This window comes from Delphinapterus leucas, chromosome 17, assembly GCF_059928025.1.
Source record: "Delphinapterus leucas isolate spDelLeu-1000000601 "Yukka" chromosome 17, BTC_Dleu_Yukka2, whole genome shotgun sequence".
Lineage (NCBI taxonomy): Eukaryota > Metazoa > Chordata > Mammalia > Artiodactyla > Monodontidae > Delphinapterus > Delphinapterus leucas.
The window spans coordinates 39986470-40011170 of NC_143145.1; positions in this window are offsets into that span (position 1 = coordinate 39986470).

Here is a 24701-nt window from a genome sequence, read left to right on the forward strand (position 1 = left end):
AGCATTAGCTCAAAGTTTTAATTATAACCTATATAGTATTAAATATACAATGAATGAACATTTTAGAATTTTTAGTTTAATTTTTCAAGATACATTGCCCATCGATCCGTTTCTTGCTATTCATTATAACAATTGCTTAATGTTTTAAGTGGATTTACTTTAAGTGGCCTTTTCCCATCAGATCATGAGAATCTTATATACACCACCCCCACCCCCCAAATTCTGTACTTGATTTTTCCCCACCTATATTGTATGTCTTTTTCCATTCATCAAATATTCTTCTAAAGTATACACTTCACCGTATGACTGTACCACCATTTATATACTCAGTCCTTACTGTATTTTGAAGTTATTTCCATTTAAAAAAACACAAAGTTGAAGAGAATAATCTCAATGTATGAAGCTTGGGCAGGTTTTCAACTCTTGTGCCTCAGTTTCCTCATCTGTCATATGGGGACAGGTATTTAGCCCCTGCCTCATAGAGCTGCTGTGAGGATTAAATGTATTATTACTTGTAAAGTGCTCAGAACATGCCTTACCCATACTCAGTGATCCATAAAGGTTAGCGATGATGGTGATGGTGACGGTGACGACAGACTCTTATTTTAGTGAATGACATTGTCTATCTAGTTGGTCCAATCAATTACCAAGACTTGTGAATCCTATCAATTTTGTTTACTTTCTCCATCCTGCTGCCAGTACTCTATTCAGGCCACCCTCCCCTCTGCCTGCAGTCCTGTCCCCAAGTGGTCTCCTTGTCTTGAGTTTTGCCCCTTCCAATCCATCTGTCTCCTGTGTTCTCAGTGATCTCTTCAAGAACAAAACTCTGAATAGGTGAACCAATTTACTTCCTACTGGCATTGTATGAGTACCTATTTCCAAAATTCACTAATATTGTCTATTATTATTTAAAAAACATTTTTGAAAAATGGTATCATTTTATATTTCATTTACTTGTAAAAGTTGAACTTTAAAAAACAAATGCTTGCCACCATTATTACTCCCTTTGTATAGTGTCTGTTCATATCCTTTGCTCTAAAAGGGCTTTAATACTATGTCACGGTAAACGCTATCTGTGTGGTAGAGCTTAATTTTGCAGCCGGACAACATTTGCCCCGGCTAGCCTTGGCTCTGGGCCTGGAGCCATAGAGAAAAGCCCCTCTTATGGTTGCTTCGGATGGTCCAGTGTCATGCGCCCATCTGTTTTGATTTGGCTGAGGCCGTGAGGACTTGCGCATAGGACACCTTGCAGCACATAGCCATCCTTTAGTCGGCCCGTTTCTCATCCCTGGATCCCTTTCCGCATCCACCTCCTTCCGGATGGCCATTTTTAGCCCAGTTCACCACACCATTTTGAAGCCTACTGCTTCAGGGGGCTAAATTTAATTTCTCTGGGAAAGGGGCCAACCACAACAGTTTATTTCCATTTGGCCTTGTCTTGAGGCAAGACTGAATATGAGAGAAGTGTGGAGCCAGCGTGGAGACCCAGCATGGCCCCGCCGAGTGCCAACCACCACTGCACAGACGCCTTTTGGTGACAAAGGGGAGCCAGAGGACAGGTGCCCCGCTCCTACTCTCCAGCCCCCAGAGGGGAGAGGCAGCTTAGTCATGACCTGCGGCCAGGTTCTTCTGGTCTGAAATGACAGGGGAGTTTGCGTGTGTGCCTCCTCAAACCTTGCTGGAAGGTTCTGCCTGAACTCAGTTTCTCCTGCTGGTATCTCCTGCCAGGATAACACAGGAATTATACTCAGTTCTCCAGCCGCATTGAACAACTCCAGATCCCTGAGTGCACCGTGCTGTTTTACAGATCCATCCTTTTGCATGTGCTATTTTCTCTGCTTGGGTTACAACTGGAGAGCTTGTGCTTATCTTTCCAAATCCAGACTCAGTGCTCCTTGAGCCACGGAAATAGAAGTCATGATTACTCCCATGTCTGAGTAAGGTGCCCAGTTCATACTTTGGTTGTTTTAGCACTACATTTTCTATGCTTGTGTCTCCTCTATGGGAGTGTGAAAAACCTTGAGGGCAGAGATGTCTTCATTCATTCAGCCGTTCAACAAACATTTGTGGGCACCCACCTTGTGCGGCGTGTACTCTTACTTACCTTTGCATACGTTCTGCTGAGGCTGGTGCTGGAACATAACAAGTGCTCAAGGGTGGATGGTGGATGGGATTGAGTTATGGAGAATGGCTACCCAGCCCATTCCCGGCAGTGGAGGGTTGCCCTCAGGTGCAGCGCATTTAGTTAGCCTGGGTGTCCCTCACTCCTCACAGGTGAGGGTTCTTAATGTGGTTCCACCATGTGGGAGAGATGTGCCATTGTCTCCCCACCTTAGAAAAATTCACCACTTCCTGGCCACCCAGCCTCACTCCATGTCTAGAGTTGCCAGGTGCCATCAGGAGAATCACCTGAATTCTCACCTGCTCTTCCTCCCCAGTTGACTTGCTTTCCCAGTGGAAAGTACACATCATGTTGCACCTAGAAGGGCCAGAGTGTGCCCAGTTCATGGCACGACTCAGTCCCAAGTCCTGGGAGCTATTCCAGGGAAGCACGATACCAACGTGTAGCAGATAATAGGAAGTGGATGTTGGCAGTAGTCACCATTTTTCATTGAAGAGGGAGGATTGTAAAAACAAGGGTCACAAAGATGGGTTTTAGTGACTTGAGTCTTGATGGTGTTTGGAAAGGCCTGTAACTGGGGATGGAGTTGAGGGGAATGGAATGAATGTGAGTGTGGAACAGAGAAATGAGAGACACCCCCCCCCGTCTATGTACCATTTACAGGAGTGTGAGCCGTGCTTGTCTTTTGGAGGCGTCTGCCACTTGCAGACTCTTGTTTTCATTCTTGGTTTTCCATACTCTGGACCCACCGCCCATCCCTCCCTCTACTGAGTCCCTCTGTCAGCCTGGTCTGTTTCCCTGGCAGCTCCAAACAAGCGTCCATGGAGGAAACTGTTTGTCCTCGAACTGATCTGTGATTGAATTCTACACTGGTCATTAAGCATAGATCAGCATTCTATAACCATTAATTTTAGTCAATTATTTGTTTTTTCCCTCTTTTTGTGTCTTTTTTGGTATTTGTGTTTGACATATTTTATGCTACTTCTTTAAAAAGAATAGATTAAGCTCTTCCCTAATATGTGGTTCTATACTTCATTTTCCCCCCCAAAGTAATATTTATTATGTAAATTCCACAGTAACTGTTTCATTTCTTTACTCTTATTTTAATGACTGATTTTGGAGTTAGTATGTTTTGAAATGAGATCTCAAAACCAGATCACAATTTTTTTCCAGTTTTATTAAAAATAAAGTTTTATAACATTAAAATATGCTTTTCATTTTTTACATTTAATTTTAAAATATGTTTTTGGAGCATCTGTATTAAAAGATGACTTTCAGTATTTTTAAACAGAATTATTTTTAGGATGTCCTAAGGACCTCAAATCTTGCTTTAAGTTGCTTTCCAAAAAACAATAATTTTCTTTATAAAAGTGTCTCATTTCAGGTTCTTTGTGGGAATGTTGGGGTGATCCCTCTGTCCTCTCCTCTGGGTCTACCATCTCCTGCAACAGGCTGGCTTCCCAAGATCTCAGGGGAGCAGCCAGGGGTCTGCTTCAATTGGACATCCGGGTCACCTCTGCTTCCCCGACAGTGTGATTGGTCCTTTGATATGTCCTCTCATCCAATCAGAAATCCCTACATGGTAATCAAGTCTTAGTGATGCTTTTCACTGTTGGGGGAAAAGTCACATCACAGCCTAATTTAGAGGATCACCGAGCCACTCGCTTTCAGCTTAAGTTCCTAAATCCCAGGTGTGTGAGAAGTTAGTCCCTGGACATTTCGGGAGATACAGTGCACACTGGTAGATGTGAAATAAAGGTCCATTCAGGCAATTTGCCCTTTCAAGTGTGATTACCCAACTGTACTGAAGATCGCACAGCAGGGACAGTGCATCCCACTCTGTACCCCTGGTAAAATGGAAAACAGACAGGAGCTCAGACTTTATCTTAAAATATTAAGCTTTTACTTTCCATTTCTTAGAATGAAATTCATATGTGAATTCCATATGTGAATGGGTAGAACCAAGTGTTCTTGAAGTCAGAAAAACCCAATTTAAATCCTTAACTCCACACTTCTTAGCTGGGTGACCTCAGGCATAGTGTTTCACCTCCCTCAGCCTCAGATTATTCACCCATAAAATGACATGATGACACTGACCCCCTAGGGCTGTTGAGGAGATTCAAGGAGACAAAAGTATGTACGCAGCACCAGATGGACTGTACCCAACAGATAGCAGAAGGTAAAGAAGTGAAAACGGGCCAGGCTTTTGAAAGACCTGGAGTATCGAAGACAGAGTTTCCAGTTTAATTTAGGCTTGGAGACTCCTGCTCTTACTTGGTGCCTCTTCTCATCGCCCTTAAGTTGATGGTGAGGGCAACCACAGTAGGACCACAGCATTGTGGTCCATGTGCAGGGGCACATCAGGTCAAGGTTCACAGATGCCATGTGCCAGCACCTCACTTTACTGTCACCCCAGCTTTTCTGTGGAAGGTTGCTGCTTTATAATAAACTCCCATTGCCTGAGGCAACTTGGAGACATTCTTTAGAGTTAACATAGCTTAAATAATTCAGGATCAGAGATTAGGTGTTAGAAACCTTTTTCTGTAAAGGGGCAGATAGAAAATATTTTAGGATATGTGGCCCATGCAGTCTCCGCTGCAGTGACTACATCTTTGTAGCACGAAAGCAACCACGTACTACACGTGAATGAATGGGTGTGGCTGAGTTCTAATAAAACTTTATTTGTAGACACTGAAATTTGAATTGCATACAATTTGCATGGATCATAAAATATTCTCCCTTTTATATTTTAAAATATAAAAAAGGAGCCGTACAAAAAGAGGTAGTGGGCTATTTGGCTCACAGGTTGTTTTGCTGACCCCTTGTCTAGAATGATGTCTTGTTAAAGATAAAACGAGGGAGTCTGCTGGCTTTAGCTTTCTTCCTATTAAACGTGTGTGTTTTTTGAATGTGGACTCTGGGCCTGCACTGGGTTAGCGTCACATTATCAGGATTTCAAGGAGAAATCAACAAATCCACCATTATAATGAAAGGTTTCAACACACTCCTTCCCATAAGTGACCAATAAATAAGATGTACATTATCTTTTTTCATCTTTACTCAACACTGCAAGGTAGATTTTATCACCGCAATTTTGCCACTGGGGAAACAGAGGTTCAGAGTGGCTGCTTAACTTGTCCAGGGTCACACGTGAGGAAGGGGTAGAACCGAGATTTAGCTCAGGATCATGTGCTGTCAAAGCCCAGGCGCTTTGCACTGGCTTTCGTAGCCTCCCTTCACCACCAACCTCGTGATCATGTACGAACTCATGGGGGAGCAGAGAGCTGCAACGGCAGGGCTGTGTTGACCCATGACCTCCCTTTTAAAAGCCCAAGTCAAGGGTTTTTCCAGAGACTTGGGTTCTGGTGGGGTAACACTGAGGAAGTTTGATCAAACGGCCAGCAACTGAAATAGCTATTCATACTCGGTTTTGGTTTTTCATCACATGAGCAGGCATGACTATTAGCCAGGAGTCAACGGCCACACACAGCGAGAGACACCCAGTAGTGGAGCAAAAATTACGGAGGCAAAAGATCCCTGTGGGGCAAAGCTGACGCCGGGGTCTGGTCATGGACGGAGCAGGTCAAGGAGGCTGAGCTGCCCTGGACGTAGTTCAAGGCTGTCTGTATCAGAGGATGCCAATTAAACTGAAGGAATTCAGAGACCAGAAAGATAACTATTAACAGCTCTGGAAGGGGTTGAGTCGGGAAGACCAGCTTCTGATCTGACAGAGTTGCAGTGGGGAGAGGTGATGGGAAGGTTCCTGAGAAGAGCCTTATTTGGCTTGAGAGTAGAGCAAGGGGGTCAAACGACCAACTTGAATTGTTCTAGAGGCCGTTATCAGGTCTCTTCTGAGGAAACACGCACACACAGGAAAAAATGGGTAAAAACTGAGAAAAAAGGAAAACAGCAAGAAAAGCTTGAGGTTTACCATTAACTGGCCTTGGAATAGCTTCTGAAAGGAAGAACATGTGTTTGTTGTGGGAGAAGTTAACCAGGGTGTAACATGAGATAATAAGCAAACAGGAGGAGACAGTTTTGTCTGACCAAGAACAGTAAGGAAGTGTGGAGATGCCACATCCGTTTTCTCACACTATGACCAAAGGCACCAGATTTCAGGGTGTGAACCTGCCACAGCGGAGTAGAAAGGGTGTGTGGGAAACATAGGCAGACCCAAAATGATGACAAGAGGACGTCCTAGCTTGGGCTGCTCCCCAAGGCAGACTCTGAGACAAGTATTTGAGTGCAAATAGCTTTGGCAGAGGTGATTGTGGGAAGCAGTGAGGGGTTGGGGAAGACAGACAGACGGGAAGGCAAGCCAAATAAATGTACATCCTCTAGCAAGTCCACCACGGTGGTCCATCCTCCACTGGGGACAAACAGAGCTTAATCCCACCAGAAACGCTGGGGGCCAGTGTGGAACGTGGGCTTTGGAATTATTCCGCCCGAGGAGAGAGGGAGCCGGGCGTTTGTCCATCGCCGGTCAGCAGCTAGTCAAGGGCCTTTTCCCACATGGTGTGTGACCCTTGACCCCTGGCGGGCTGCAGTGGGCACAGCAGGCACAGGGGGCTTTTGCAGCCATAGGGGGCCTTTGGGTGAGCATCACAGGTGCTCGCTGGTGGCAGGAGTTATGGCAGGGGTGAATGCTGAGGGGATACGGCCAGGGCACTGACAGCATCTCAGCTGGGCACCTTCCAAAGACGCATCTTGGAAGTGAAGGTCTAAGGGTTATGGCTTTCCATGTACACATGTCCCTGGTTAAACAAGCAGGGGGTGGGTGGGAGCGAGGAGAAAGAGAGACGAATGCTGTAGAGCGAGAGAATGACTACAGAGAAAAAAGCAAATTCAAGTAAGACCAGAGGTGTCAGACTGAGGACCAGAGCTGAAAAACTGAGTGCTAGAATTTTCTTGCCAGTTGCCCATCCCTGTGACAAAGGAAAACTGGATATTGTCCATTGAGCCTGATAATTCAAGTCTTCCCTGTTGTCATGCCAAGTATTGTGCTGGATACGAAGATAGATGCTTCTCTTCTCAAGAGTGAAGCTGGACATGGGAGAAAAAGTTTGCCATGGCAAAAAAATTAAGCTGCTTTTGTTGGCATGAAAAACTCCACAGATTAGGGAAAACAGAACCTCTGAGTCCTCCTTTTAAGTGGTCTAGTAGTGAGAGCGTTTTCCCCAAATGAATTCCTGGGCCAGTATAAACCTCTGCTGTGGCCAACGCTGCCGTTCCTCTCTCCACCCATTTCCCCAGAAGCGTGAACCCAGCCAAGTCCTCTTTCAATACCAGCTGAGCTCTTGGAAGGCATCTGAGAGTCAGTCTTGTGTAGTGAGAGGGTGTCTCTGCTCAACAAACATGCCCCATTCATCCTTCGGGTCTGGGAGTGGCTCTCTCAGGTGCCCAGGGGACAACATCTCTTTCTATCAGTGGGGCTGTGGCTTTTGCTGATTTTTGCTCTTACCCAGGGGATGTTGTGAACTCCTCTGAGCTCAGGGCATCAGCCTCCCCTGGGAAGCCAGAGGTATCAGGTCCTGATTCCTGGAAACTGTAAATATTACTCTATTTGGAAAAAGTGTGTATGTAGATGTAAGTTAAGGATCTGGAGATGAGGATATGATCCTGGATTATCCAAGCCCTAAACGCCATCAAAAGTGTCCTGGCAAGAGAAAGGCAGAGGGAGATTTCACACTCATGGAGAAGAAGGCCATGTGCCAATGGTGGCAGAGACTGGAGTGATGCAATCTCTGGCCAAGGAACACTGACAACCACCAGAAGTTGGAAGAGGCACAGAATGGATTCTCCCCTGGACCTCTGGAGAGAGGGTGGTCCTGATGATAGCTTGATTCAGGACTTCTGGTCTCCAGAGCTGTGAGAATAAATTTCTGTGTTTTAAACCAAGCTGTGGTTATTTGTTACAGCTGCCACAGGAAAGTAATACATGAAAGTATAAACTTGCTTCCCACTGGTGGCACCTATATGCATTAATAGACGATATTTGTTTTTCTTTTTCTGACTTACTTCACTCTGTATGACAGACTCTAGGTCCATCCACCTCACTACAAATAACTCAATTTCGTTTCTTTTTATGGCTGAGTAATATGCCATTGCATATATGTGCCACATCTTCTTTATCCATTCATCTGTCGATGGACACTTATGTTGCTTCCATGTCCTGGCTATTGTAAATAGAGCTGCAGTGAACATTTTGGTACATGACTCTTTTTGAATTATGGTTTTCTCAGGGTATATGCCCAGTAGTGGGATTGCTGGGTCATATGGTAATTCTATTTTTAGTTTTTTAAGGAACCTCCATACTGTTCTCCATAGTGACTGTATCAATTTACATTCCCACCAACAGTGCAAGAGGGTTCCCTTTTCTCCACACCCTCTCCAGCATTAACTGTTTGTAGATTTTTTGATGATGGCTATTCTGACCGGTGTGAGGTGATACCTCATTGTGGTTTTGATCTGCATTTCTCTAATGATTAGTGATGTTGAGCATCCTTTCATGTGTTTGTTGGCAATCTGTATGTCTTCTTTGGAGAAATGTCTATTTAGGTCTTCTGCCCATTTTTGGATTGGGTTGTTTGTTTTTTTGATATTGAGCTGCATGAGCTGCTTGTATACTTTGGAGATTAATCCTTTGTCTGTTGTTTCATTTGCAAATATTTTCTCCCGTTCTGAGGGCTGTCTTTTCATCTTGTTTATGGTTTCCTTTGCTGTGTAAAAGCTTTTACGTTTCATTAGGGCCCATTTGTTTATTTTTGTTTTTATTTCCATTTCTCTAGGAGGTTGTACCACATCTTCTTTATCCATTCATCTGTCGATGGGCATTTAGGTTGCTTCCATGTCCTGGCTGTTGTAAATAGAGCTGCAATGAACACTGGGGTGCATGTGTCTTTTTGAATCATGGTTTTCTCTGGGTATATGCCCAGGAGTGGGATTGAGGGTTCTTGCTCTTGAAGGGCAAGGGCTTGACCCCAGTCGACCTTGAAGGCAGGGCCGTCTCTTGGACATCTTTATGCCCCGAATCAGTCAGTGTCCAATCGGCAAAGCTGAAACCTACCAGAGATTTGAAACAGAATCTGAAATCAATCAGGGAATTTATTGAAAAAAATCCTGAATAGCACAAGGAAAGGGTAAGGGAAACCAAATATTAGTAGCTGCAGGAAGCTGCTAGGGGGCAAAGGGCAGAGAGTGGAGTGGCTGTAGTCTTCACTGCCTTGATCCCCAGTATGACCAGAGCCACTGCTGCTGCTGCTTCAGGAAGTTAGAAAGCATGACTTATCCTGGATTGGGGTGCTTTCTCAGGGAGAAGCCTGAGAATGACGCAGAGGAGGAGTGAAGCTGAGGATGTAGCTATGGTGACAAGGCTCTGTGCATATGTGTACGTTCGTGGGAGCAGGTGCTCTTCACTGCTTAGTGCCCAGATTAGGTAATTAACCAGGCTCCCGTAGCCCACTGTCATCCTCATAGCACTTGATCCATGACAGTTACTCCAGCTATGATTTTAATTATGCATTTTACTAGCTTCCTATCTAGACTGTTGGCTCCATGAAGTAAGTCCTCACCCTCTTGCTTTCTCTCATGTCCCCTTGTGCCCAGCACTCAGTGGCTACTCAGTGCACGGGTGTTGACTGACCACCAACCAGGATCTCTAGAGATACCTTTTCTTTTCTCATCAAAAACACACACAGCACATCAAATGGTCTCATGGGACTGCCTGGTTTTTGAGAAGAAAGCTGGATTTGCAGGCTGTGTTTTTCCTCGGCTATGGCTGTATCATTCAACTTTTCACAGAGAAAAGGCAGCAAGAATGGGTAGGCAAAAGGCAGTCAGAAATAGAAGCTGGGAGGACACACACTCCTTCCTGGGGGCATCTCTGAGTAGAGATTGGGTGGTCACTGAAGCAGGCAGAGCTGGGATGCCATAGCAGCAAGGCGCCAGCCTGTACTCTCCCATCATCCATCTCTCCCTCCGACCATTATTTACAGCCTGCTGCCCTGATCCCACGGGCTCGTCTTCACTCCCAAAGGAAAAAGACGTGAAATAGATTGATATGAGAATCTGTGTGTTTTGTCCCTGAGCCCAGTGGGAGTCGGCATTCTGAGAGCAGTTCTCATTCTCCCAGAGAGAATCTGACCTTCTGGGTGTGGACTCTCCCTGAGAAGCTGCTCTTTCCCTCTCGTGGCTGAAAGTGAATGGACTGAATCCTATGCTCGGTGGTGTTAATTAAGCTCTAATACTGAGAGTTTATGAATGTGACTGTCAGGTCTGCTGGACGATCACAGCTTGGGCTCCCCCAGATGCATTTTAATCTTGCCCCTGAAAATGTGCTGAGCAGACTTGCACTTGTTCAAGAGGCTGCCGCCTATCCAACATTTGACCACAATATAACCTTGACACATCTATAAGATACATGCTTTTTTTTTTTTTTTAACCCAGATAACTCCTGTATGGGAGGGATATAAAATGCATTTTATCTTGCATGTCCACTTTGATCATTTGTTGGTTGCCCGGGGCACTGTGTTGAGAAGGATTCTGAAGCACTGTGATCAGTAAATTATGGGCACCGTATTTCTTTTATAAGAAATATGCTAAAAACCAAAGGCTCAATAAGGTGCATTTCTAAGCTTCCCTGGGAGGAATTCTGCTGCTCCTCTAGAATGCAGAAGGGGCTATGGTTGTTGCTCTTCTTTCTTTCTGTTAATAGCAAAATTTCCCTTCCTGTCACACTTGCCTGTCAGCAGACGTGACATATTTCATGGTATCACTGAATGTTAATGCTGGGTGATTCTTCAGAGAACATTTAGTCTAAGCAACTTGTTTTACAGAAGGTGAAAATGAGGCCGTAGGAGTCTGATTTTCAAAAGGTCAAACAGCTGGTTAATACAGGTCCTCTGTCTCCCCTTGTCTTCTTTTGGACCCTCTGCTTCCAAGGCAGGAAATCTGTCTTTACCTCGGCTCTCTGCTCGAAAAAATGTGGGCTTGTGCAGGACGGGGACCTTGGGATGTCACAGCAGCACCTTCCAGCCCCAGAGCCTGGCTCTCTCACTTGATAGTTGAGTAACCACGAGTAAGTGGCTTAATCTTGCTAAGCCTGAGTTTCCTCACAAGTTAACTGAGCATGAAGATTGTGAGGTTTTAATGAGATAACTAATGTAAAGTGTGTAGCACTGGACCTGGCTCCACAAACACAGGCTACTGTTAACATCTGTAGGACAATCTAGCTGGGCTCAATGATTCCTTATCCTGAAAGCCTACACTTTGGAACATCAGCTGATAATACACAGGGCTGCCTCTGAAATACCTGTGAGGAGTTCCAGGTTTCCATCAAATGAGATGATACGTGGAGAGTGAGTTCTTTGCTAACTAAAAAGCATTTTTCATTGTTTATTTCAGATAACATATTTATCGTCATCATTTTTCTTACTACTACTAATCATTTCAAGGTATATTCTGTGAGTATTGCTCTGATTCCATGACAAGTTTCAAACCCATGAAGGACTCTCTGGAATTCTTAACCTCCTTAAGGACAACCTCTTTTTGCCAACATTTATTTCCTGACTTGTGTTTTTAAACTGATTCTTCTCAACAAGGTTGTGTTTTAGGCAGATCCTTATATCCTGCTACAGTTTTAATTAGTATCACAATTATATTTGCTTTTTTTAAATTGATAGCTTATTCCTGGTTTGTATCCACAGTCATGTCCTAAAGGACACAGTTTTTAAAAGCCTAATAAATAAATGGTAAGTGTGTGTGTGTGTCTAGGCTTAAGTCGGCACAGCTTCTGAACAGTGAGCATAGGTATTTGTGAAGGAGAGTGGTGTCTTGAGGCAGAATCATCTCTTATGCCTTGGGATGTTGTCTGGGCACAAGTCCCAAAATATGCCATTCTCAGTGAAACACACTGAGAGCGCAATTGGGACAGGCTGGGACCTGGGACCTGGGACCCTTTGCTGCAATGCTTGCATCTGCCCAAAAGTCTCCTCAAGTAACAAAATATGAAGGACGTATATAAGGGACTAAAAGTAACTTCGGGTCTGTGCAGTTGGGGCAAATTATGGACAAACAGACACAAAAAGACCAAAAAGCCCAACTGCCACTTCTGAAGAGCCGGGAGCAAAATCAGGGTGTCGGGAGCAAAAGCAGGATATTGCACATGTCCCCTGCACACGTCACCACCAAAGGGGTGAGCAAACTACTCCAGCCCGAGACCTGGACACACCCCTACCCTCACCCTATATAAGGAGCCAGCTTGCCCCCATTCGGGGAACAAGCAAGCAAGGGAACATGTTTCTTCTTGTTCCCCACTGCTGCAGCAGGGGCCGCAATAAAGCCTTGCCTACATTTCTTGTCTGGCCTCTGATCAATTTCTCTTGATTAAGGATGCCAAGAACCCTGGTCAGTAACACAATCATCGTGATCTTGTAGTCTTGACCCACGCGGCGTGTACCAGGAAATCGACCGGGAAGACGCTGTAGACAACTCAATTGATGTCCCATCATAAGGTATCTTGAAGCCCCAGCGAGTACCCCGCGTCTGCACTTCATCCTGCTGGAGATGTGCTCAGTGAACAAAGTCCAGTAGTGGGGCTTGGCAACATTCTGACAGGCTGGGGAATCTGAAGTGTCCTTTATGGCTGGGGCTCTTGGATCCACCACGGAAAACTCATTGAATTCTAGGTCTATTATTTTTTTCATGCAAAGTAAGCATAAAGACAATGAGGAAAAAGAAGGCTTTGTGATCGGAGACCCTGGGTTAGAGTCCTGGTTGGCCCCTGCCATGTTATTAGCCATTTGATGCCAGGGCTGGTGCCTCCGTCTCCTCCAGGGTCAGTTTCTCCATCTATGAACTGGGGGAGGATTGTACTTCCACAATCTTCCAGACTTATGGGTTGTTGAGATAACAGCCACAGAAGGATTTGTAAGTTCTTAAGTCATTTTCAAAAATATCTCATGATGGGCTTCCCTGGTGGCGCAGTGGTTGAGAGTCCGCCTGCCGATGCAGGGGACGTGGGTTCGTGTCCCGGTCCGGGAAGATCCCACATGCCGCAGAGCGGCTGGGCCCCTGAGCCATGGCCGCTGAGCCTGCGCGTCCGGAGCCTGTGCTCCGCAACGGGAGAGGCCACAGCAGTGAGAGGCCCGCGTACCGCAAAAAAAAAAAAAAAAAAAAAAACTCATGATAATCATAGCAATTTTAGTGATGCAAGGATAGTCCCACCCTGCATTCAAGTCCCAAGAGCAGAAAGGAGGAGCAGGAGAGATATAGAAAGAATAAAAGACACAATCTCTGCTCTTAAAAGCTGCAGTCTAGACTGAGCATGTGATCCTGCTGGTGAAACACCAGTGAAGCCTGGACCTCAGGGCTTGTCAGGCAGGTCTCTTTCAGCCATGAGTGATAGAGCCCACGCCAGCATGGCCTCAGCAGAGAGCAACTTATTGTCTCTCATCGCGGACAAGATGACAGCTGGATCCAGAGGCTCAGTGGCATCGGGCCCTGGTCTCCCTCACTCAGTCTCTGGCTCCACTTTCCTCTTTGTTAAGCTTTAGTCTTGGGCGAAACCACAGTTCTTGTGTTGGTCCCAGCAGTAAAAGAACTCATTCCCAAGTCCTAGAACTTGAATCCAGTCTTGAACGGAATGGCTTGGGTCATGTTGGCCACGTTTCCTGAACCAACCACCATTGCCAAGGGCCTGCAATAAGCTCTTTCATTCATTTATTCAACACATACTTATTAAGCATCTACTTTGTTCCTAAAACTTTTCTGGGAGCTGAAGATAGAGCGGTGAACAAAACAGACAAACAAGTAAGTGTACAAATAAACAGATAACTTCAGACACAGGCTCAAATTTAGAGGTTCTGGGTGAGGGCTAAGGCTGCATTTTAACAGGCTCCCCAGTGAGTCGATGCCAATGGCATGGTCCCCACTTTATTAGATCGCATGAACACAGTATAAAGAATGTGCTCCAAAGAACTAGTGAGCAGTGTCCAGCCGCAAGCCCCCTTTTCTTAGGCTGGGGAAGTTCGTGTAGACATGAACAGAGTAGACAGCAACACATCAGTGACCATAACTTCAGGATGGACAGGGAACAGTCTGCTTGCTCAAAGGGCAGCAGCTGGAACTATAATTGTTCAAGGCATCATTTCTCACCCTGGAAGGCTCCAGCATCACCCAGGCCAAAACTCAGATATTTCCTGCAGATATAAAAATGAGGATTTTTTTGCTTTCTCCCTTTCCAGCTTAAATATTTGTAAAGGTTCAGTCTGTGTGGGAATGCATCATTTTGTGCTCCAGATGCGGGGTTACATGTTTAGGGTCCAATATTATGTATTATGGTTGATCATTATTTCACTAGCTGTCACTCCTTCTTCCCTTCAGAACAGGCTCTAATATCTCATTTCTTTCCCATCCCCTGAAAGGCAGATCCTTGCCAAAGATGTGTCTATATGTGGAGACCAGAGGCTGGTTTCTGGAAGTGAAGAGTGAGTGATGCTTTGAAATCTGGTTTCACAAGCCTCCCAGTTTTACCAGAGGTAAGAAACCAAAGCTGAGTCAGAGCAAAGCCAGATATCGCTTCTGGAACCTCCTCAGGTAGAGCTGTCCTGAGGCTATTTCTGTGAGTTTCTCCTTCTCCTTTCCCAGCTTCTCCTGTTTGCTTCCCTGGGGAAAACATCTTTATACAGTGTGACCTCCTTTTCTTCTGAATTTTCTGTCTTGATATCTAGCCTTTGGTCACTATCTTTCCTCCTCTGAAGGTCAGAAATAGGGGCCTTGCCATGCCAGGTATGTAGACATGTCCATGGATGTTTATCAAGAGGATGAACTATTGCTGCAGTTGAAGGTGGGGAGTGGAAGATCATTACGATGGGAGGCACACAAGGAAGGCAGGGTGCAGACCTCAGCTGAGGAAATAGGCGAGAAGGCAAATCCTTAGCGGTTGCATTAAGTATTCTACCTCGGCAAGTGACTGATGTGATGGCACTTCTGGATAATAAAGCAAGGAGATGGTTAGAACCGCTCTTTAGAACCTCCTTCTGGATCATTCACAGACCAGTCGCTTAAACGGAAATGTAGATTAAAGGTGGAGACCCAGAATTAGAAGAGGACAAAGTGGAAATGTCCCAGCGCTCATCCTGTGGGGCTCAGGTACCAGAGAGGAAAGTGAGTCCAACAAAGGGGGTGACCTGACCAAGGTCAGCCAGGACCTTTCGGTGACAAAGCATTGCAAGGCATAGGCTGAAGCCAGGGCGGCCAAGGGCAGCTTAGATTCACCTGGGTGCACAATTCCTAAAGTCTATCAAGTTACATAATAAAGAAAAAAAATGATATCATTTCGTCATTTATGGATAAAAGAATGATATGAGTGAAATGCTGACTTTACTCAGAACTTCTCCGTCCGCGGCAAGATGCTTGGTGGAAGGTGGACGGCTCCATCTGTAGAGGAGAATAGTGGTCAGTGAGATGGCACCTCCTGACTGCCCTCTGTAACTGACCAGCCTCCTGAAGGGTGACCCCTGGTTCTTTTGGACCTAGCAATTTCCTCCCTTTTTAAAGAGCTTCTTGAGTAGAATTCGAATCCTAATTTTAAAAAGCAATGATAAAACAAAAAGATGAAGAATTAATTCAAATCACACATCACTTCCCGCCTCCAACCCTCCAATCCAAAGGCCTTAGCAAGGCCTTAGCCCCTAATCAGTCTGCCGTGCCACCTGACTTCTGACCTCTCGGAGCTACCGGCTCCATCCTGTCTAAGACTAAGTTATGCATTGAAATCATCAAGTCTGGAAAAGTGGGTTCTCTGTTGCAGCATGTGAGAAATTGTCTCCTTTTAAAAAATTTATTTTAAACAGTCAGGTGAGTTGTCAGTATTCATGCCTGGACTATGAGAGATGAATTCAAACGAAATTGTAGTGGGGGGCGTGCGCTTGGGGAGGAGAACAGAAATACAGTCCAGCATTCACTTAAAAATATGAGTTTGACCTTAGGTATTAAGGTGAATGGGGGTAGACTTTCCGGAAGCCAAGTTCAGATATGACCTTTCCTAAAGAGGCCCAGTTAAGATCATAAATCAAATCAGCTCCCAGATTTGCATGTGTAAAGGAGCAGTTATGGTTGTAGCAGCCTGTTTGCATGGTGAATTATGTATAAGGAGCTGTGCCTTCCTTCTGTCATCAAGACACTATTTCAGCCATTTCCGTATTGATTTTGTAGACTGGAAAGCCCTTGTTGCCATTAATTACATCTGTTCAAAACAGGAACGAGTGGCGACAGATTGGTAATAAAATAAGACAAGGCAGAAAATCTTGCAGAAGACCTCCACCAGTGCTGGGAAAGGGCTGGCTTGGAATTATCTGTGCAAGGAATCCAGGCTGCCAGAGGTCAGGAGGACAAAACTGTCTCTCAGGGCAGAAGACACTTTTCAGATAACTTGTCCCTGTGTCCTCTCCTCTCATTCCCCCAGGGGCAAGCTTGTCGGAGTCATTCCACAGCATCGGGCAGCATCCTTTCTCTCCACCTGTGTGATACATCACTAGACACCCTCCTCACTCCATCAGCAGCATGTTCTCTTGGCTCAGTTTGGCTAACAACACTCAGGTAGGTCCATCCCAGCCCAGATAAGTACTTTGGTTCTCAAGTTGTCCACGCATTAAAATCGCCCAGGGAAATTTTAAAAAAAAAGCAAAACACTGTAGATTTTCATTATTCTTATGGTTGTTTGATGTTTGTATTTGGTTTGTATTAGAAATCTATGACTATTCCCACTGCCACCCTTAAGTAAAATAAATCACCCTTAAATAAAACAAAACAAAACAAAACACTGATGTCCAGGGCCCTGTCACCCCCTGAGAGCCCGATTTATTTGGTCTGGGTGGGCCCAGATGTTCAGTTTTCTGTTCTGTTTTTTTTTAGCTTTTCCCATTGATTCTAATGGATGGCCAGGGTGGAAACTTAATGCATTTACGAAAAGCATGAATACTTCAGGGAAGCTGTTGCTTTTCCATAATTGTGTTTTGTTCAGGCAGGGAAGCGTGCTGTATGGGGAGGCCTGAGCTCCTCTGGGCTTCTCACCCCCACTGGCCAAATGCCTCAGCCTCGCTGGGCTCAGGTTCCTCTCAGATGAAATTAAGAGTCTTCATTTCCCCTGGTTCTTAAGGAGGTGATGTTGCCAGAGCTGCTCCAGGTCTTTGCTCAAAACCCGTCAACCCCCATCTGTAGCAGAGTTAACATAAATCTTTAAGTTAAAGCGTCCAGAGATAAGAAAGGAAGCTACAAACAAACACCCACATGGAACCAGCTGGGACCAAGGTGGTGAGGAATCCGACCTCCAACAGAGCCTGAGTCTCATTATAAGCTGATTTTACTACGGGAGCATATTAAACGGCACACCTGTCGGTGACCATGACAGGACATTAAGGACCAGAAAAGAATAAAAAGGGGGTGGCATCTCACACCCTGGAAAAGCCCTGCCCCTCCCCCGGTAGACTAATGCATATGCCTCTCCATCACTGGCCTCACTCCTCCTCCCTTAGCCTTTACTCTTTAAAATTAAATCCCTCTGGCCAGGTGAGATTTAATTGATCTGTGAACTTAGTTCCTGCTTCTCCATTCTTTGGCCACTGAATAAAGTTTATGCTGTGTCCACCTCAGCTTAGGTTTTCTTATTCGACGGCTTGAAAAAGAACCCTCCCCAGTGGAGGCAGAGAGCCTGGCCAGGCTAGGGCCCGAGCAGGGTCTATAGGGCTTAATTCTGTGACAGTGACTCTGGGACTCCTGCAGGACTTCCGTTCCTCTGCCTGACCGAGGTGCAGTGAGTAAAACCAGCTTTCGTGCCTCATTTAGCCCAGTTTGTAAAAGGGACTCCACTTTGCTCTCTCTTCCTTCAGATTTCAGTTTTATAACTCTAGGTTGGCGATTACATTCTCTAATCAAAACATCTTCTTACATTCAACTCTAATTCACTTGAGATTGGCATCCACGGCCTGACACTGGAGGAAAAAGGTAGGATGTTGGGTTCCAGATGGCAGGCCAGCTCAGTCCCCTATCGGAGCTAAAAGCAGGCAACATCACACCTCAAAAGGCACCTTGGACTTAAGCTCTCTAGCCTGGCAGCCCAGATGCCCATGACACTTAGAAACTTCTAGATTGAAAAAGAAACTTCAATTTCTTGGAGGCATAAAACTCCCCCCAAATCCCCGATTTAAACACAAAAGATATGAATGTCTATTTAGCCCTAGAAGACAGGATGTCACACAAGAGCAGCTCTATGAGTTAATACATTAAAAAAAAATGGGTTAATAAATCTTAAGGGCAAAATTGAAGGGCAGGCAAATTAGAAAGATGCACGTTACGTTTTCCCTGAAATGGAGCACACAGTAAAAAATAAAATAACACAAGGATTTGGGACTGAAATACGCTGAGGTCTCCCTGATCTCGTGCTGTGCACAAAAGCAGTCCTGATGCTTATGTATGTGAGGACGTGCGTGGCTCTTTTCCTCTTCCTGAATCTGCTGGTGGAATCTATCGTCCTGTCCTTTTGCATAACCTTCTCTGCAGGGTAGATGTACTCTCCCAACTGGGGCTCTATTTGCTCAGCCAAATCCCATTCTGAGAATCAACTTTCCAAATGGCAGCTTCACAGGCACACAAATGTGGCTGAAAACTAGGGATCCACCTACAGGAATGGCCTGAGTTTGGAAGTTAAAGAGACTCTAAGCATCCCTGTGGAGCAAGCTCATATTTCCTGAGGACTCTGATGGCTTGTGCCGGTTGAGGTGACCAGTCTCTCCAGATGGGACATACCACTCTGTGCACTGGGCTGTAATTGCCCATGACAATTGCAATCTTCTTACTACACCAAGAAGGAGAGATATGCCAACAAAAGCAACCAGAAACCCACACTGTTTGAGGCAGATTTCCTATGAAAACTGTAATGTTCTCCATTAGAGAAATTCTTCCCCATGTTCTCATTCTTTGTTTCAAGTACCTATTTTTCAGTAGTCTTCCCCCAACCACTTCCCTCAAATCTCCTGGTCTCTTTTTTGTGGAAGAGAACCAAAGGAATTGCTAATCTTGAGTGCTCTCACAGTTCAGATAAGTAAGAAAGTATTTTTCTTGTAAGTTTCTCATCATACAGACCCTTGCCCTGGGCATTGCATTTTTGCATTCATTCACACATCCATCCATCCACCCAGCCCATCCATCCATCCATCCATCTATCCGATATTCATGCATTTACTGAACTCATGAAAATATCAGTTGTTTTTGCCTGCCCAGAGATGTTCCCTCTTCTCTTGGCAACAACCCCATTTTCCTTTAGGAAAATGTTCTCATTTATTTTCAATCTGTGTGGTTCAAATAGGACTGACTCTACAGCCAGCAGCAAGGGTGCATATATCACCCAGGCCTGGCCACTGCCCCTCAACAGTGACTGGATTAGCTGGGCAAATCGGAGTCAGTCTGCCTCATTGGTCTGTGGCTGGAACGCTTGGGAAGTAGAATCTCTCATAGAGTTGATCGCCAAGCTATAGGAATGTCAGCTTAGAGTTGACAGTAGTGAAGTAGTGAAGAAACAGAACTGAGAGATGATAGATGGGCAGGCAAATCCTCCCTGCCTGGCTGAGCCCACGGATCCAGCTGTTTCAGTCCTATTCCCTAAAATTTTCAGGCTTGTGAGTGAATATATATCCCTTTTCACATTTTGCCTTGAGTTTCTGTTACTTGCAAATGAAAGAGTTCTGTCCGCTCTGTGCTAGGCCCTGAGACCAAGACAAACCACTTTCAGAAGCCAAGCAGCCTAGTAGAGTGGTTGAGTGTAAACTCTGTCACCTCATTTGAATTCTGGCTCCACCACTGACAGTGGGTGACCTCATACAAGTTCCTTTGTGCCCTCATTTACTCATCTACAAAATGGTGAAGGGATAAATAGTGCCTACCTCTGGCTTGTAAGGATAAGCTAATTCAGCTAGAGTGTTTAGCATGGCATCTGATCTGCAATGAGCATTCAATAAATACAAGCTAGAGGCAAATTGTGGTCAGCACTGTCTGGAGGCAGTGAATGAGATCATAGCCATACCGATATGCTCATGCATCTGCCTTCTTATCTTTCTTCTCCTCTTTATCCCACTTGTATAGATTGTATTATTGTTCCTCCACATTTTTTTTTTTTTTTTTGCGGTACGCAGGCCTCTCACTGTTGTGGCCTCTCCCATTGCGGAGCACAGGCTCCGGATGCGCAGGCTCAGCGGCCATGGCTCACGGGCCCAGCCGCTCCACGGCATGTGGGATCTTTCCGGACCGGGGCACGAACCCATGTCCCCTGCATCCTTTTGCTGTAATAAGCGTAACCAAGAGTTGAATTGCTTTTCTGAGTTCTATGAGTCCTAGAAAATCATCAGCTCTGAGGGTAGTGTTGGGGATCCCTGACACAGGGGCCCACAGATGGTGGGTACCCTGGGCCAATGTCACATACTTGTCCTCCTAGAGAGTTGTGGCGTGCCTGGCCTAAGCTGTTGCTCGCCAATTAGCCTGATGAACAGTTATGAGTTCTATTTGAGTTTCTTGGGCAGAGGACACGTGACCTGAAGCGTATAACCAGTAGGTTTCCAGATAAGGAGATCATGAATATTAAAGGCTCATATATATTTAATAAGTCCTGATATTTAATCTCATGTGTATTTAGTATACTATGAATATTTAGCACTGAGGTGCATCATACAGATTAGGTATTTCTTGGTTCCTCCATCCTTCGTTACCTGTGTTTAACACGCACATGTTCTACGTGTTGACTACTTATCTTATACTTAACACGTCCCATGAATTCTGCCAACGACTATCACACTTTTTGCTTAATAGCTTATTTATATTTAAACATCTTAAGATAGTTTGCCTATGTTTGTAAACTACAAGCTTCTTTATTTACTAGAACTGAATAGTCTCAAAAGTGTGCACATCACAGGGCACAGTCTGATCAATGAATTAGGGGAGGAGAGGCAAATATATCACTAAATGCTTTTGTGCTCCAAGCACTTCAGTTCTGGAAACGAACGCACACACTCCTGATCCCTGGCCTCCTACCTGTGGTTCTTGTGGAATAATGATAATCATGATAATGACAGCAATCACATACATAGAGCTACTACGTTCCAGGCATTTTTAAAAGCACTTCACGTAAATTAATGCTTGACAGCAACTCTATGAGGTAGGGGCAATTTTAATCTCATTTTTACGGAGGAGAATATAAGATGCAGGTGAGGAAGGTACTTGCTCCATATCAACAGCAGCTGGAGCTCAAACTCAGGAGAGCTGGTGCCACAAACACTGCATTCACGGCATTCTGCTCACTTCCACAACAGTGTCAGCCCCTCATTTGCTCACTGCCTTGGCTGCACCCAAGTGGAAATGCCTCAGGAACACTGCTAAATATAAAATATCTGAAAATTAAAAATGCTTCAGCTGAATGCTGATAAGAAACTAGAGTGACGGTAGAATGCATTCATTCATATTAACCTGTAACGACACCATCCTTCAGGAGGAAGTTTTATCATTATTTTAATTGCAAAATGGACATGAAGAGTAGAAGTGCAGAATGGTAGAATTCCATCCAGTGCTAGCACAGTGAAGAAGACTTTTTTTTTTTTTTTTTTTTTTTTGCGGTACGCGGGCCTCTCACTGTTGCGGCCTCTCCCTTTGCGGAGCACAGGCTCCGGACGCGCATGCTCGGCGGCCATGGCTCACGGGCCCAGCCGCTCCGCGGCGTGTGGGATCTTCACGGAACGGGGTACAAACCCGTGTCCCCTGCATCGACAGGCGGACGCTCAACCACTGCGCCACCAGGGAAGCCCGCCAAGAAGACATTCTTAACAGGTAATTTGATTTGGAAGTGTTAGTAGAAAATAATAGTTACTTATCCATAGCAATAGTGAAAACACGGTAATATACATGGAGCATCGACACATGCAACCACTCCAGATTGGCCAGGTATTTGTCGCAAGGTTTGTCTGCCTACTCATGTACTCAAAAGCTGGAAATATTAAGGAAAAGAAAAAAGGTCCAGAAGCGTAGATAGGGTGGGTGAGATCAGAGGGCGTCACCCTCAGAGGGAGACATTTTCACATTCCTTCCCTTAAGCTATGTACTTCTGAATGCTAATGGCAACGGTTTCTACTTCCATTGAAAGTCACTGTCTGGGTTATTCTGTTGAGACAGGGCCAAGGGGTGGCCTAGGACCAACCTCAGTCAAAGGACTTGGGTAAAGATGCCAGCTCTGCGCTCATCAGGTGGCCTTTTGCGGTCTGCGAGCCTGACTCTCAGTGTGTCATCTGCAGAACTGGTGACCGTCCACGTGTGCTCGGGGGTCCGTGTGCTGTGGGCATGGTGGAGGAAGGCCAGGAAAAGTACTTTGCACAGGGTCTGGCACACAGTAGGTGCTCAGTGATGGCAGTGGAATCTGAAGTGTGTATACGTTTTGTTAAAATATTCCTTTTGGAGGTGAGCTCCTAAATTTTGCCCATCCTGGCTTCCTATTTGTCGTCAGAATGTTGGAGGGGGATGGGTGGGGTGGGAACTGGGTTCCTGGCTCAAAAGAAAATGTTCCTGACAAAACACAACGTTTAGTTTTTCAAGGGCTTCTGAAAGAAAATATCTCACGCAGTTTCTTGGAAATAAGCGCTCCCCACCTGAGCGTGTTTTCAGCCACAGCTGAAGCACAGGACATGGAGGAGAGTGGGGAGGAAGACCTGAGAAAGCTGTCTCCACCAACTTACTGATCTGAGGGGTCAGGGAGCCAGCCCCAGGCAAAGTTTGTTTGGAGTTTCACCAAGATCCTAATTTTAGAAAATGAGTAACTTTGCTGCTGTGTCATCAGCTTGTCTTGCTCCTGCCCCCTTCCCGGCTGCTACTAGTTAACGATCCCTGTGGGCAACAGTCCCCTTAGCTAATGAACCCAAACAAGATCAGGCTTCCTGGTCCCTACACAAGCCCAAATGTGGCACATGGTAGCAGACTCCCCATTAAGCCTTTGCCAGGGAGAGGGCTGTGGTCACCAAACGTGGCCCCCTCACTGTGAGTCACTAAAACCCCTCAGCGTAGGCCAGGGAGTTTTCCTCATAATTAACCTCTCTTTTACAGCTAATGGTTCTTACAGCTAGGCCTCTAGTGTAAGGCAGTAATTCACTTGAGGGCTTCTTTCCATGTATAAACCAAAGCATTTTTAAAGAGTCTTTCTGTGGCCCAGCAGCACCTAAAAGTTGCTTAGAAAGCTCATGGTAAAGGCCTTTATTACTCTGAGGACAATTCCACTGGACCTAAGTTGTGTTTTTGTTTTTTTTTTTTTAGCGTTACGCGGGCCTCTCGTTGTGGCCTCTCCCGTTGCGGAGCACAGGCTCCGGATGCGCAGGCTCAGCGGCCATGGCTCACGGGCCCAGCCGCTCTGCGGCATGTGGGATCTTCCCGGACCGGGGCACGAACCCGCGTCCCCTGCATCGGCAGGCGGGCTCTCAACCACTGCGCCACCAGGTAAGCCCTGGACCTGCGTTTGATTTCCTTGTTCTTCCCCCCACTTTTTTTTTTTTTTGAACAACAGAAAGAATCAAGTTCATTCCCATTTAAGTGTGTTGTGTGATTGCAAATGGTGTCTTCTTGTATTCCTGGGACGATCTGACTGGGGGTTGCTGGAAGCTGAGACTTCAGAGAACTTCCAGCCTGAGAGTGATATGGTTCTTAAGAAACTTTCAAAGATAGGGAAGCTATACCATTCACCTGTGAGTTCAGGCTGAGGCTAAGGGAAAAAGGGCTACAACCTTCCAACAGATAACCTGCTAAGAAATAATTCCCACCAGAATGCCAAATAAGTAAATGGAAACAAAAACAAACATACAGATGAACAAAAATTCCAAGATCTTGAAACAAGAAAGAAAATGAGTGTGGCATCTCCCAACTCTATTTGTAAGAGTAATTGATTTGGTGATACTCACACTAAGAAGAGCTAACGTTTATTGCCAGTTGAGGCCATGCCAGACACTATTGTAAGCAGTTGGTAATGGTTCCCTCATATAATGCTCAGGACAACCCTATGAAGTAAATGCTGTTAGTCCTATTTTACAGATGAGCACACTGAGGGGAATACACACAAAGGCAGAAAATGTTGGCATGTGACCAAGAGCTGGCTCTTGGCCATGCTTGAGGCAAGTTCATACATCTGCCTGGGTAAGGATGTCCTCTGGGGGCCAGTCTTGGGTGATCTGCTGACCTTCCTGGCTGTATGTGGCATCTGATGTTATATTTTCTATTGCACAGCATTATAGCTCCAGGAAAGTTTTCCTTTTTAAAGCCACATCTCCAGTCTGTTCTATCTAGCCTCTCCTCAACCCAGTTGGTTTCTAGATACAAATCCTGCAGCTATGCCAAACCAGAGGGTGAGTAAGAGAGAGTATCATGCAATGAGCACGCCCTGGATTCATGCAATGTGTGGGCCTCTGGGACACAAAGATGGAAAAGCCAAGGTCCTGGGACTCAAGGATTTCATAATCTGGTGGTGGCGACAGACAAGTGAACAGACCATTCCAATACATGCAACAAA